Raw genomic sequence first — 12749 nt, 5'->3', positions numbered from 1 at the left:
AGCATCCTCTCTGCTACGGTGCAGGAGTAAAGGGTTGTAGTTTTGGAGAGAAAGAAGGCAGTGAATGACAGAAGTCTTTCAATGGGAGATTGCAGAGTTTAGTGTCTAGTAACAGGGAAGCTTTAAGCTTAACATTAAGATTACAAATAGAAAGTAGTATATTGCAATAGTGCATTCTATTGTGAGATATGAGACAGATTAATGAACTGGCCAACTGTGTTTATTGTTACTTTTAACAGGTTACAATTTTTTATTTACATAAGGTAAAGATAGGAAGGCAGCATTCATATTTTTGTATAAGAAAATTATTAGCTACATGGTACCGGGCATCAGTGTAGAGAAGGTATTAATCTGTGTGAAATTTTCAAATGTTTGAGCACCTTGAAGACAATTCCTTAATTTAGATTATTTGGATCAAAGCGCATTCATACACATTTGTAGATATATATGTGTTCACTGCACAAAGCTTTTGGCAGATCTGTAATTGTTACATGTAGGCAGTTACTTAGATGTTGGCCTGTTCTGAATAATATTTCTTGATCATTTACCTGACAAATTATGGGTAATTTATTTCTTCATCATTTAACTGTTTGATTACGGAGGAGAACCACTGGTAAATATTAAAAAAGTCTTGTAAAGTTTTATATATATATATATATATATATATATATATATATATATATTATATATGTGTGTGTGTGTGTGTGTGTGTGTGTGTGTATATGCCCATTTTTAAAGGGAGTTTAAAAAGAGAAAGAAAAGGACAGGACAAAGAATCCGGCTTTGGGAAGTGTGATACAAAGGACAGAGAGCTATTTATTTCAACCTGAAAATATCTTTGTAGGAGACAGTTTAATAACCAAGTTAAGCAGTCTGTATGAAAGTGTAGAGAAGAACAGGACAAAAGGGATCTGCAGAATAAAATGCTTTTTGATGTAAAAAAGATGACTTCTATAAGTAGGTCATGACCAAAATCAGAAAAGAGAGAATTAGCAGCCTGAAATAGCAATACAGATAATAATGCTAAGAGGGAGAAAAAAGCACTCTTGTCAGGGTGACAGAATACATCTGTCTTGAATTAATTCAATCTTGCTGTTTATACAACACATTTGCTGAAAAAATGACAAGAGGACAGACATGTTTGGTGTGAGTGATATTGTTTGATTAATGAAGAGGAATTATTATTGCACTTTTCTGTTTAAATGGAAAGATAAGACTGTACACTGGATGAAGATAAAGGAAAGAGGCTGGCAAAAGAAAGAGTCCGGATTCCTTAGAAGAAAGGGATGAACAGGGTTAAATGAAGGAAATGTTATTTGGAACTTTGTTAAATGGTTACCCACCCCAGTGGAAGAAATAGTAATAAATTCAAAATGGATATAAAGAGGTTGGAATTCTGTAATTATTAATCTGAGTGGATACCAGTGAGTTTGGGGTTGTGGTGTTCATGTGAAAAGTAAAGTGCTGCTTTTAAGAAATAATTAAACGAGGTATTAAATTGAGGCCCCATTTGTCTGTGTTGGTGGTAGCTCAGGAGGATGTGAAAAATCCACGGCACTTGTGAAAAAAGAGTAAAGGAGATTCCCCATTGTTATGGCAAAACTTTCCCTAGTCACTATGAATACCACTTCTGGTCTACCCTGAAAAGCAGCCTTTGGCCTAGTGAGACTTCTTCTTTTGGCTTTTCCCGGTTAGGGGTCACCACAGCTGAATTTTACAGTGTCGAGTTGCCAGCCCGGCGCCCAACCTTCCACAGAAGGCACGACCTAGTGAGACTAACAAAGTATAAATAAAAAATAAATTAAAAAACATATTCATCAGTTTCCTTAGGTGGAACATAGGCATTGTATGAACTGTTGATTGCTATAAAATTGTAATTGGTAGATTAGCCAAAACATTTTTTGACTTCATCTAACTGAGATTTGAGTTATTGAAGCGATACTATTCTTAAGTTTTCCTAAATAACCTTAAATTTAGAAAATACAGATGCCTCCCTTTTACATTTCAGAATGCCAGTATAGCCAAGCAAGTCCCTTCCAGCCTAAACTAAAAGGGGTTTGGATCATCATCCAATCAAAAAATACAGCTGCAAATATTGAAATAGAACCTTCTTATGCTGCCCTTATCAACAGTACAAAGGTGTTCTACTACAAAATGGATATGGAATAACTAAACAGGAAAACTCTAGACCTTCAGCATATATATTAGTTTGGCAAAAGTGGCCAAAATATGGTGCACTAGTAAAGAGATGCTTGTCTTACAAAATATACCATTCCATGAGAAATACAACATGTTTTTTGATGTGGTCATGGAGAAGATACAGCCATAGCAAAGCAAAATGTATCAGTACTGAGCTAGATAAAAGCAAATGTTTATAACTACTTACCAAGAGTACACCATAGCCAATGACAGAAAGCATCACTTCAGCTACTAACCAGACTTCAGGAATGAAACACTCATGCATCACTTTGATTTTCTAGTTCTCCTACATCTTTTTTTTAATTTACCCAAGCTTTGATCACAAAACGTCAGGAAAACTAGCATGTATTGCATAAGGCTGAACAAACTTAATCTTGGATCTTATGAGCTAATACAACATTTTGAACAAGTGTGTGTGTGTGTGTGTGTGTGTGTGTGTGTGTGTGTGTGTGTGAGCGAGCGCGTGTGCACGCGTGTGTTTGATAAGAGTGTGTATGTTTGTCAGGGGGCAATTCCTCTTACTTTATTATTCTCACTCAGGTTGTTGTACTTTGGAATGTAAATCGTGACTCACTCTTTCTCTGGAAAGCTGAGGGACCACAATATACTTTAATCAGAAGCATGTGAGAATAAAAATGGCACAAGCAATTGAACACCTGAACTCATATAATCAATCAGCCATGAAATGAACTGAAGTGATCTGAGGAACTGATTGTCAATCTGGTTTCCTCAGCTACCACTAAGACTATAGTACTGAAACAGTAAGCAGAAAGTACATCCGCAGTATGCCAGCACTTGTCAGTAAGTGTGCTGTGTGCCTTCATACTTGGATTCTCATTTACTTCCTTTTTTGCTAACTGAATACAAAAACATATAAGAGGGAAGCTCACACATCATGCAGGTGATTCTGCATGCATATTCCATGCATCTCTGCCAGTTTTACTTACAATATACTAAACACGTGTCACCAAAATGAAAGAAAAACAAAGATTTTACTGATCATTAAATACAGACATACTCCCTCTTACAGGTGTACTGCAGCCCTTATCATTGCCTAGAAATAGTTTCATTATATAAATATTCTGGGTTGCATATGGTTCAAAGGTTCACCTATATATACTGCTACTACGGTAATACAGTAGCCTCAAAAGTTGGGCACTATATTGAATAAAACAATAGGTCACTTAAAAAGAATGAAAGAAAAAAAATGCAGCTTACAGATAGTATTACTACAGATTTTTGCAATCAAAAGCTTCTTGCTGACAGGCTCTCCCTGAACATAACCCCTACACTGGCTGTCTGACAGAGCACAGACTGTTAAGATCAGTGGGTGTTTAGACAGAAAAGTATCATGATTGGTGTCCCACAGAGCTCTGTGCTAGGCCCTCCTTCTTTGCTATAAATATTTTACTGGCATTAAATCTGATATTAATAGAGTAAGGCAAGCCTAGTTTCCTGATGACTGCAGACTGTGGTAAGTTATTAAATCCCATTCCAATACCCAATTATTCCACCAGGGGGTTAAACTAAACAAATTCTTGGTGTGATAATCATGTGATAATCATGGGCTTACCCTCAGTGTCAAGAAATGCACCATAGTTTCATCTGGTAAACCTAGCATTACATACACTTGCCATATAGATAACATTCCGACCAAATCTGTCACATTCAACAGGGGGCTTGGGTACCTTTATTGATAACAGACATTCCTTTGAGTACCATGTATCTATGATGATCTGAAAATCCTTCTACTTTGCACAACATATCCTTTCTGGTGTCTCCTCAGGGACCAAAGAAGTTATACTGCCACTTATTTCATCCTCCATTAGGCCCATAATTGAATACAATTTCCCTTTCACATGTACCTTGTTAAGCATCTAAAACAACACAAGGGACTTCTACACTCCCTTGCAGAAAAGATCTCCGATCTCTTATTTGAATTAACTCTCCAAGTGAGTGAACTTGTATGGTAGGGACCTAAATCAAAATAATAACTTGTCAAAACAAGGTCAACTACCTTAAGCAAAGCGAGTCAGGCTGCTTAGGAACCATAAATGATTCTGCAACAGTTTACTACACAAATCTAACTTACTTATTCACCATAAAATTTATTATATTTGCTTAATTATTAGCTCCAGTTCCAAACAGCAAAACCATCAGTTCAAGCTGCTAACTCTAGACATTTTTGGGCCTTTGCTCTAGAAATAAAACATCAACTCTCCCAGCTATTCTATGGATTGATCCAGTAAATTGCCTTCCTGGCAGGAGTCCTTTAGTCCATTTGTCCCTATCTGGGGAGAATCAGCTATTGGGAGAGATTCTTTCGTTCATTCTTTCTCACTGGAACAGAATGTTTTGGTTTAGGCCTTGACTCCCTGGTCATGCCCAGTAGACATTCTTAATAGTGAATATGCACTGGACCGTTATTCATTTGCTTCAACAGGTGCATGAGCTGGAAGAGGAATTTAGGTCACTTTGGTTATAATCAGGGCTTTATCACTCTGTGCTAACCACAGCGGATATTTCCATGATCAGAAATTCATGTGATAGAACAATAACATATTTGTAACTTGACACCAACAGGCTTGCTCACAGCTTTCCTTTAACTTCCATAACTACCAATCCTGGTGAATTAATAAAATGTTTGACAATGTTTGAGTTCTCTATCCATTATCATGTGGACCCTTGATGGTATACTATCATCTCCTCATGCAAGTTTGAAAAAAAAACGTGGTAGTGGTCTGACAGTCCCAATTCTGACCTTAGATGTGTTAGTCAGCCTACAGCCACCATTTTGTAATGTCCCATTAAGGTGTTAGTGAAACACAGGTCCAAATCCATCTTTGATTGTCTATGAGACAATGGTGTCCCTGCCTGGCAACACATTTATAAGTCAGTCTGTATTTTGCCATTACATGTCGTTCAGCACTTGATCTTGCCCTTGCTTTAATGCAGTTCTCTGTTTAACCATGTCCTGATGTCTTTAGTAGTATGCGAAGGAAAAAACTCCTTGTAATCAGCAATAAAAATGATATATACTGCTGCCAAGGAATCCAGATCCATTTACAGTTTCACCCAATATTGATAGCATTATGTGACAGATTTCCACAATGAAAACATGCAAGATTTGGGGTGTGCTCACTAATTACCTAAATAACAGCACACCGTAATATACCCTGCTTTAGAGCATCAGCATCTTTCTTTTTTTATTCAAAAACATTTTTATTTTGTTTTCATTATAAACATATGCAAATGTACATATAACAAATACAATAAAACAATAACAAAACTATTTACAATAGTTACATTCATCCATGATAAACAATCATTTTATCCATGAGAAGTTAGAAGTATTTGTTCAAAAGTTTTTCCAATTTTTGCCATGCTGTTTTTTACGAGTAATATTATGAGCTCTATAACAAATGTTTTGCAGTCCTTTTTTACAAACAACTTTTGCTAAATTAATAAAATCTTTAAGCATCAAATCTTGTTTACTTTTCCAGTTCAAAGTAATAACTTTTCTGGCAATTGCAAGAATTTACCAGAGTAACTGAATCTGAGAGTTAGGTATTACATTGGGTCTACTTCATGTTGTCGTAAGCTGACAATATCGAGTCCGATATTGTCAGCATGACAATATCGAAAGTGAAGAACATCGTGCAAGTAAACGGAAATCTCCATAAGGGGAGATTTCCATTTACCTCAATGTAGTGTGGTCTCGGAGTTGGTATATTTAAGTAGGGGGGGTGTGGGGGGCACAGCCCCAATGTGGGAGGTGCAGGGGCCCCCCTGCATATGCCATTTAGTTTTTTTTTTATTTGTTTTTTTTTTTTTACGTTATTCGATGTTTTACTTAATCGATCAATAAAGTTATACCTTTATTGATTAGATTAAGTAAACTTTCGATAACGTGATATAAACGCATTACATTAGGTATAGGAACATTGAGTAGGATTAGCAGGTTAGAAATATGACAGTTATCAGACCATAAAGCATTTACAAAATATCTGAAGTATTTCCAGTATTGAACAACATTTCTACATTCAATGAACATGTGAACCTAGTTGACCTCTAGTAATTTATTACATTTCCAACATTTGCTTTCACTGTTTTTGAGTATAAGATTTATTTTATGTGGAGTATATAAACTCATACTCATAAATTTCCATGTATACAATCTCCAATATAATGAAGAAGAGGTACCATATGTAGAATTCAATAACAATCTTTTGGATTCATCAGATATTTGTTCTCCATTAATCTTTGCATAGTAATTCCAAAAATCTGAGTCAAACTTTAGAGTATCATAGGTAGGTGAGATACTTAATTTTTGATTATCTGTCTTTTCAAGACACCTAATAAAAAGCTGAATCAAACTAGGTATAGATTCAGTCTCTAAGTTGATTGATACTCTCACTTTATTTTCTATAAACTGCCGTAATGAGTGTATAAACAACTGACTGTCAAGACTATTATCAAAACTACATAAAAGAGAGTTTAGTGGATTAGTACTCTTATTTTCAATAAACTGATGCCAGAACAGCAAGTTATTTTCTTTTAATTTTTGCATCACATTGATGTTGAAAGAATCTAGGCAATCGGGAGTGTGCTATAGGGAAAAATTATATTTTTAAAGTTATTAAATATTTGATTAACGCCATAAGAAAAATGATCAGACTTCTTATTAAGTAAACAAAATTCACGTAAAAGCCAATGAACAACTTATTCCATATTGTTCCTTAAATTGATTTTCTATAGTTCTGATATCAGTTATATGACTCTCATGTATTATTTTCCAGCCAGATATATAGGTAGGTGTGATCCAATGTAATATTACATTAATTATAACTGATTTTGAATAAAGCTCTAACCTAGGGAATGCTATCCTGTTACTGTTCCAAGCTCTAATGTGCCATTTATATGCAATTCTAGGTTTTAAGGGGACCCCTAAAAATTTAAGTAGCATGGAATCTAATTTTTTAAATACGTTTTTGGGAGGGGGTAGTATTAATGACTGTATATAAAACAAAACTTTAGATAAAATTATCATTTTAATTAAAGAGAGCCTATCCTCCATTGTGAAAAACATGTTATTCCATCTTTTGATTAGTTCACCAATGGTCGTTATTAAATTATTGTAGTTTAGTTTAACAGACTCTTTCCATGTACTCTTTATACTGACACCCAAATATTCTAATACATCATTCTCCCAATTAAGCAGGCTATTCTCTCTTAGGTTTTTGTTGATCTTTTTGTAAATTAGCAATGTTTTGAATTTATTATGATTAAATTTTAGCCCTGAAATTCTTTCAAACTTGCTTAAGGTATTTATAACATCATGCAAAGAACCATCAATATCACCCAACGTTAACAACATATCATCAGCAAATAATTGTATCTTAGGACAATAGTCCTTATTAATTTGAAAGCCTTTTATATTTTTCTTGTTTCTGATATATGTAGCAAAAGGTTCCATTGAAAGAGCAAACAATAATGGTGACAAAGGACAACCTTGTCTAGTTCCCTTGAGGATTTCTAGTGGTGAGGATAGACATGATCTGATTTTCATGTAACCCTGTGCCCCACTAAAACTTTCCATTAATAAGTTGACAAACTCTGAGAAGAATTCAAAACCAATCAGAATTCTTTGTAGATAAGACCAACTAATAGAATCAAAAGCCTTTTCTATGTCTAGGCTGATAATAGTTAGTTGTTGTTTGTATTTGCATGATAAGTCTATTAATGATAGTAATTTTTTTTGTATTTACATGATAAGTCTATTAATGATAGTAATTTAATAATGTTATCTTGCACTTTTCTATAGGTTCCTATGTTTGTAGTAGGCTATCAGCTCTAGGGCCTATACAAGCCTAGCCATAACAATTCCCTGGCTATTTCTTCACACACTATTTACTTCCCTGGACCCCTGTCTAGCATGGTGACTGATGTGATCTCTGGGGTGAATTTCCCTTCTCCCAGCCAATCGTCAAAGTTCCTTTTGAAGAGGGCCAAAGAGGCACTCTGCTTGACATGTATGGGCAGTCTATTCCAGAGTCTGGGGAGTCTCTGGGTCAGGAATCTATCCCTCAGCATGTTTTGTTTACTGTGATGACAAGGTTTAGATCCCTGGAGCGTGTGGCTCTCAGGGATTGGGATTTCTTTAAGTGTAGCATGTCCAACAGCTCTGGGTTTGACATGGCCTAATATGTTAAGCAGTGATCGCCTCTGAGTAGATGATATGCGACAGAGTATAGCTGGAGTTTTTTAAGGCGGTCAGCATAGGGCATCTGCTTTAGGCCGGTGATTATTTTAGTGAGGTATTTCTGCGGCCTTTCCAGTTGTTGCAGGTGTCTTGAGAGGTACATACCAAATGGGGCGTTGTATTCTATAATGGGTCTAATGAGGGATGAGTACAGTGGGACAATGACCTCCTTTTTTCTGGATGAAAAGCCCTTAGTGATGAGGTGTGCCACATAGAAGGATTTCCTGACTGTTATGGCGATGTGGTTATCAAAGGTGAGACCACTGTCCACCTGTGTCCCTAAGTCTCTTATCACACTTTTGGTGTTTAGTGTACTGCCACCTATGTGGTAATTCATGGGTACATGTTTTTTCCAAAGGGGATAACTATACATTTCTTGGCATTGAGCTTGAGCCCATGGCTCTGGCACCAAGCATCTGTTTCTGTAAGGCTCTCTTGTACAGTATCCACATCACTTGGAGATTCAATAATGGCTCCCAGTTTGCAGTCATCTGTGAACTTTGTTAGCCAGAGTCTCTTAGTATTGGCCTGTACTTCAGAGAAGTAGATGCCACACAAGAGTGGTCCCAGGACTGAACCCTGAGGTACTCCATTGTCACTTGTCTGAAGCTGGATTTGGAGTCAGCTACTTTTACAGTGTGGGTTCTGTCAGTAAGCCAGTTGGAAACCCATTGAGTGACGTAGGGATTAATGCCCAGCTTAGTAAATGTATCTATGATTCCAGGGTGGGGGATGGTGTCAAAGGCATTGGGGAGGTCCAGAAAGGCTGTGTGGACCGCCTTACCCTCGTCCACGGCTCTGGAGACTGATTCAAAGAAGTCAATCAGGTTCAGGAGACAAGATCGGCCCTTCACGAACCCAAACTGGGTGGGGTCCAGTGTTTGAAGGTTGCCAATGTCTTTGTTTATAAGTTCCATGATAATATGTTACATGGCCTTGCAGATCAGGCTCGTCAGACTGATGGGGAGGTAGTTCCCGGAGTCCAAGGTGGATCCCCCCTTGTGGAGTGGGATAATTGTAGCTGTGCGCCACTCAGTGGGCACAAAGCCTGAGGTGAGGCAATGATTAAACATGACACTTAGGTGAGGTGCTAGTTCATTTTGTAGTTCATGTAGTACAGAGCCTGGGATGCCATCTCGTCCCATGGATGCTGTATTCTTAGCTTTGGAGAGTGCGTTTTTTATCTGTGTGTCCGTTATTATCAGAATTTGGCAATCGTCCGGTATTGAGATGGCCCCTTTAGGGGGTGAGAGGGGGCGAAGTTGGCACTGACTCGATCTGACAGGATATTGGCAATATCATTGGGATCAGTATATTTAATGCCATTCATATTGTAGCTCAGTGCAGATCTGAGCATTGCCATTTAGATTCTTGACATAGCTATAGAATGCCTTGTGGTTGTCTTTGGAATCTTTGGCAATTTTATTTTCGTAACTAGCTTTGGAGGATTTTATGAGGGATCTCAGCTTCTTACTGAGGCTGGTAAGGGAGTTTTTTGCATCCTGGGATTTTCCTCTTTTCTGCAACAGTTTCTTCCTTTTGTTGTAAAGTTTGTTTATGGCAGTGGTCCACCAGATTGGTTTCATTTTTTTGGAGGAGAGCATCTTGGTTTTATTTGGGATGGCACGATTCATGCATGACTGGATGTGCTTGTACAGTGCCTTAGTGTAGGACTCAGCAGTTGAACTTTCAGTTCCCGTCTGCATGGGTGTCACGAGGTTTGTCACTTCTGATTTGAATAGCATGAAGTTGGTTTTGGAGAAGTTTTTTATTTATGTTTCCTTACTGGGGGGTGGGATTGGGGTGGGGGTGGGATGTGGAAGTTAAGGGTGTCTAGCTTATGGTCTGCCCTGACCAACGAGGGGGTGACCATAGGTGTGGAGTATCGATTTCTCATGTTGGTAATGACCAGGTCTAGAATATTGGAGCCCCTGGTGGGACAATGGATTAGTTGATCCAGGGCATTGGAATTTATGAATTCCAAGAACCGTTGGGCAAAGGTGTTGGTACATGAGTAGTTTTCTCAGTTAATGGCAGAGTAGTTGAAGTCACCCAGTATGAGGGTGTTTGGTTGTATCTTGATATTTTCCAGTACGTTTAGAAAGGTGTAGTGAGAATCCTGGGGCATGGTGGGGGATTTGTAGCAAGTTACAATCTGGATTGCAGTCTTACCCAGTGTTAGTTGCACCTGGAGAATTTCAGACACATTGTGTTGGGCAACTAGCCTGGTGTTGTGAATATCCTTGGTGAATATGGACACTCCTCCACCTTTAGTGTTTTGATCCTGGTTTGGTGGCCAAAAAGTGTGGTAAGAGTTGTAGCCTGGTATTGCAGGGGTGCTCTCTGGAGCCTTGAACCAGGTCTCAGTTACTGCACAGATATCGATGATTTTTAGGAGTGCCTCGAGAAAGTGCATTTTGAGGTTTAGACTTCTAGCACTGAGTAGCATTACCTTCAGATTTCGCATGCTTGTACCTGTTATGGTGGTGGTTTTGTCCTTTGAACTTTGCATAAAAAGGCACTATAGGGGTGGCAAGAGCCTTAGCCAGTAACCTGAATCCCAGAGGCTACAGGTGCAGATCATCTCTAGCAAAGCATCATGATCTGCGATCATGTCGTCCCAGGCAGGCAGACTCTGGATACCCTTTGAATGACACCAGAAGCTTAGCCAATTGTTGAAGTCAATCATTTTGTCCTTATAGTGTGGTATCATTCTGGGAAAAGACAGGATGCTACTCAGGGCTAGGGTCATACCTGCCTGGGCCACATGATCAGAGAGCTCTTTCATGTCTCTTTTCATGTAGTCCAGGGAGGTACATCTTAAGTCATTCACTCCAACATGGACAATGACAGAGTCATATTTGTACTTGTTATGGAGTGACTTGAGTGCATGGGTTATGTGGCAGATCCTGGCACCCGACAGGCAGCTGACTGTAATTTTCTCCTTGTTCAGCCTGGTGAGTGGGACATCAGTGTGCCTGACTATAGAGTCACCTATGACCAAAGTGATGGGTACATTGTCTTGCCTTAGGGACTTTTGCTGGGCAGCATATTGGTGTTTTGAGCTATGTGACACTTTGGTTGTGATTGGTGTTTGTTTGCGTTTCAGCTTCGGAGGTCCTTGTTGCTTGGTCAGGTTACAGTTAAGGGCCTCCGCATATGTGGATTTAGTGTTGCTATGTGTGGGTGTTGGTGTGGGTTTAGAAGGGCTATGTGTTGCTTGAGGTGTAGTACGGGTGTTAACCTTCTCCTCTTGACTGTCTAGCACAATCTTGGGTGGAGAGAGCTTTGCTTCCAGTTTGGCTATGCAAGTGCATCTCTCACAGGTTGTAGTGTTGGGTGGTAGGAGGAGAGAGTTGTCTGTGTACATGAGACAATTGCTGCATTGCCCCAGTATGCCCAGATTCACCAGGTGGACAACAGAAATCACTGGAAGCTGACCCTTGGACATGCCTGGTGTGGTGCTTTTTTTGTAAAGTACAGGAGTTGTTTTCCCTTACCTTAGCAAGCTACTTTGCAATTATAGGCTGTTTAGAGCCTACGATTAATTTCTTCTTATTAACAAGGAGAGTTGAGTGCTTGTATGAGTTTAAGGCTTCCTAGTGCTTTCCAGTAGGTATTAGAGCAAGTGCTAGTCACAGGGATGCTTAAAGGTAAGATGAAAAAAAATTGTTTATTCTGAAAACTGCAGTGTGCACTAGAGACGTTAGATGTGCCTATGAAGAATGAACCCTGACCCTGTCTGATCATTATGCGTTAGATTAGGTAATATTTTCTTTATTCTCTTAGCTAACATTGTCATGAAAATTGTATAATCAGTGTTTAGTAATGAAATTGGCCTACATGAATCACAAGATTTGGGGTCCTTACCTTGTGTTAATATGGGGAGATAATTGAGTATTTCCACGATGAGGATATTATACATTTTTGCTTAACCATAGTAAAGGCATGCATCATTTTCATTATTATATATTCAGGAAAAATCTTATATAGTTCAGGAATTATTCCATCCAGTCCTGGAGCTTTATTATCTTTTAATTTTTTATTTGCTCTTTCACTTCTGTTAGTATTTGTTTATTTAATATGTTATTTTGTTGCATTGACACCTTAGTAGTTATATTTTCTTGAATAAAAGTATTTATTACACTATCTGTATCCAACAGTGGTGTGTTATTATTTATATCTTTATAGTAGTTTTTAAGCACTTCTAATATGCCCATTAAGTTAGATGTACTTTTAACTGAACCATCACTTTTATATTTGATCTCATTAATAAGATTTTGATTGT

At 38.0% G+C, this 12749-nt stretch overlaps 1 protein-coding gene across 3 annotated transcripts in view; it reads right to left on the bottom strand.

Annotated features, from left to right (window-relative positions):
• CREB5 (cAMP responsive element binding protein 5) overlaps positions 1 to 12749 on the bottom strand; it is a 1721100-nt gene that overhangs the window by 66654 nt on the left and 1641697 nt on the right. The window lies entirely within an intron of this gene.

Source organism: Protopterus annectens, chromosome 3.part1, assembly GCF_019279795.1.
Source record: "Protopterus annectens isolate FY-2018-M chromosome 3.part1, PAN1.0, whole genome shotgun sequence".
Taxonomy (NCBI): Eukaryota; Metazoa; Chordata; order Ceratodontiformes; family Protopteridae; genus Protopterus; species Protopterus annectens.
This window is presented reverse-complemented; position numbering and strand designations above follow the sequence as displayed.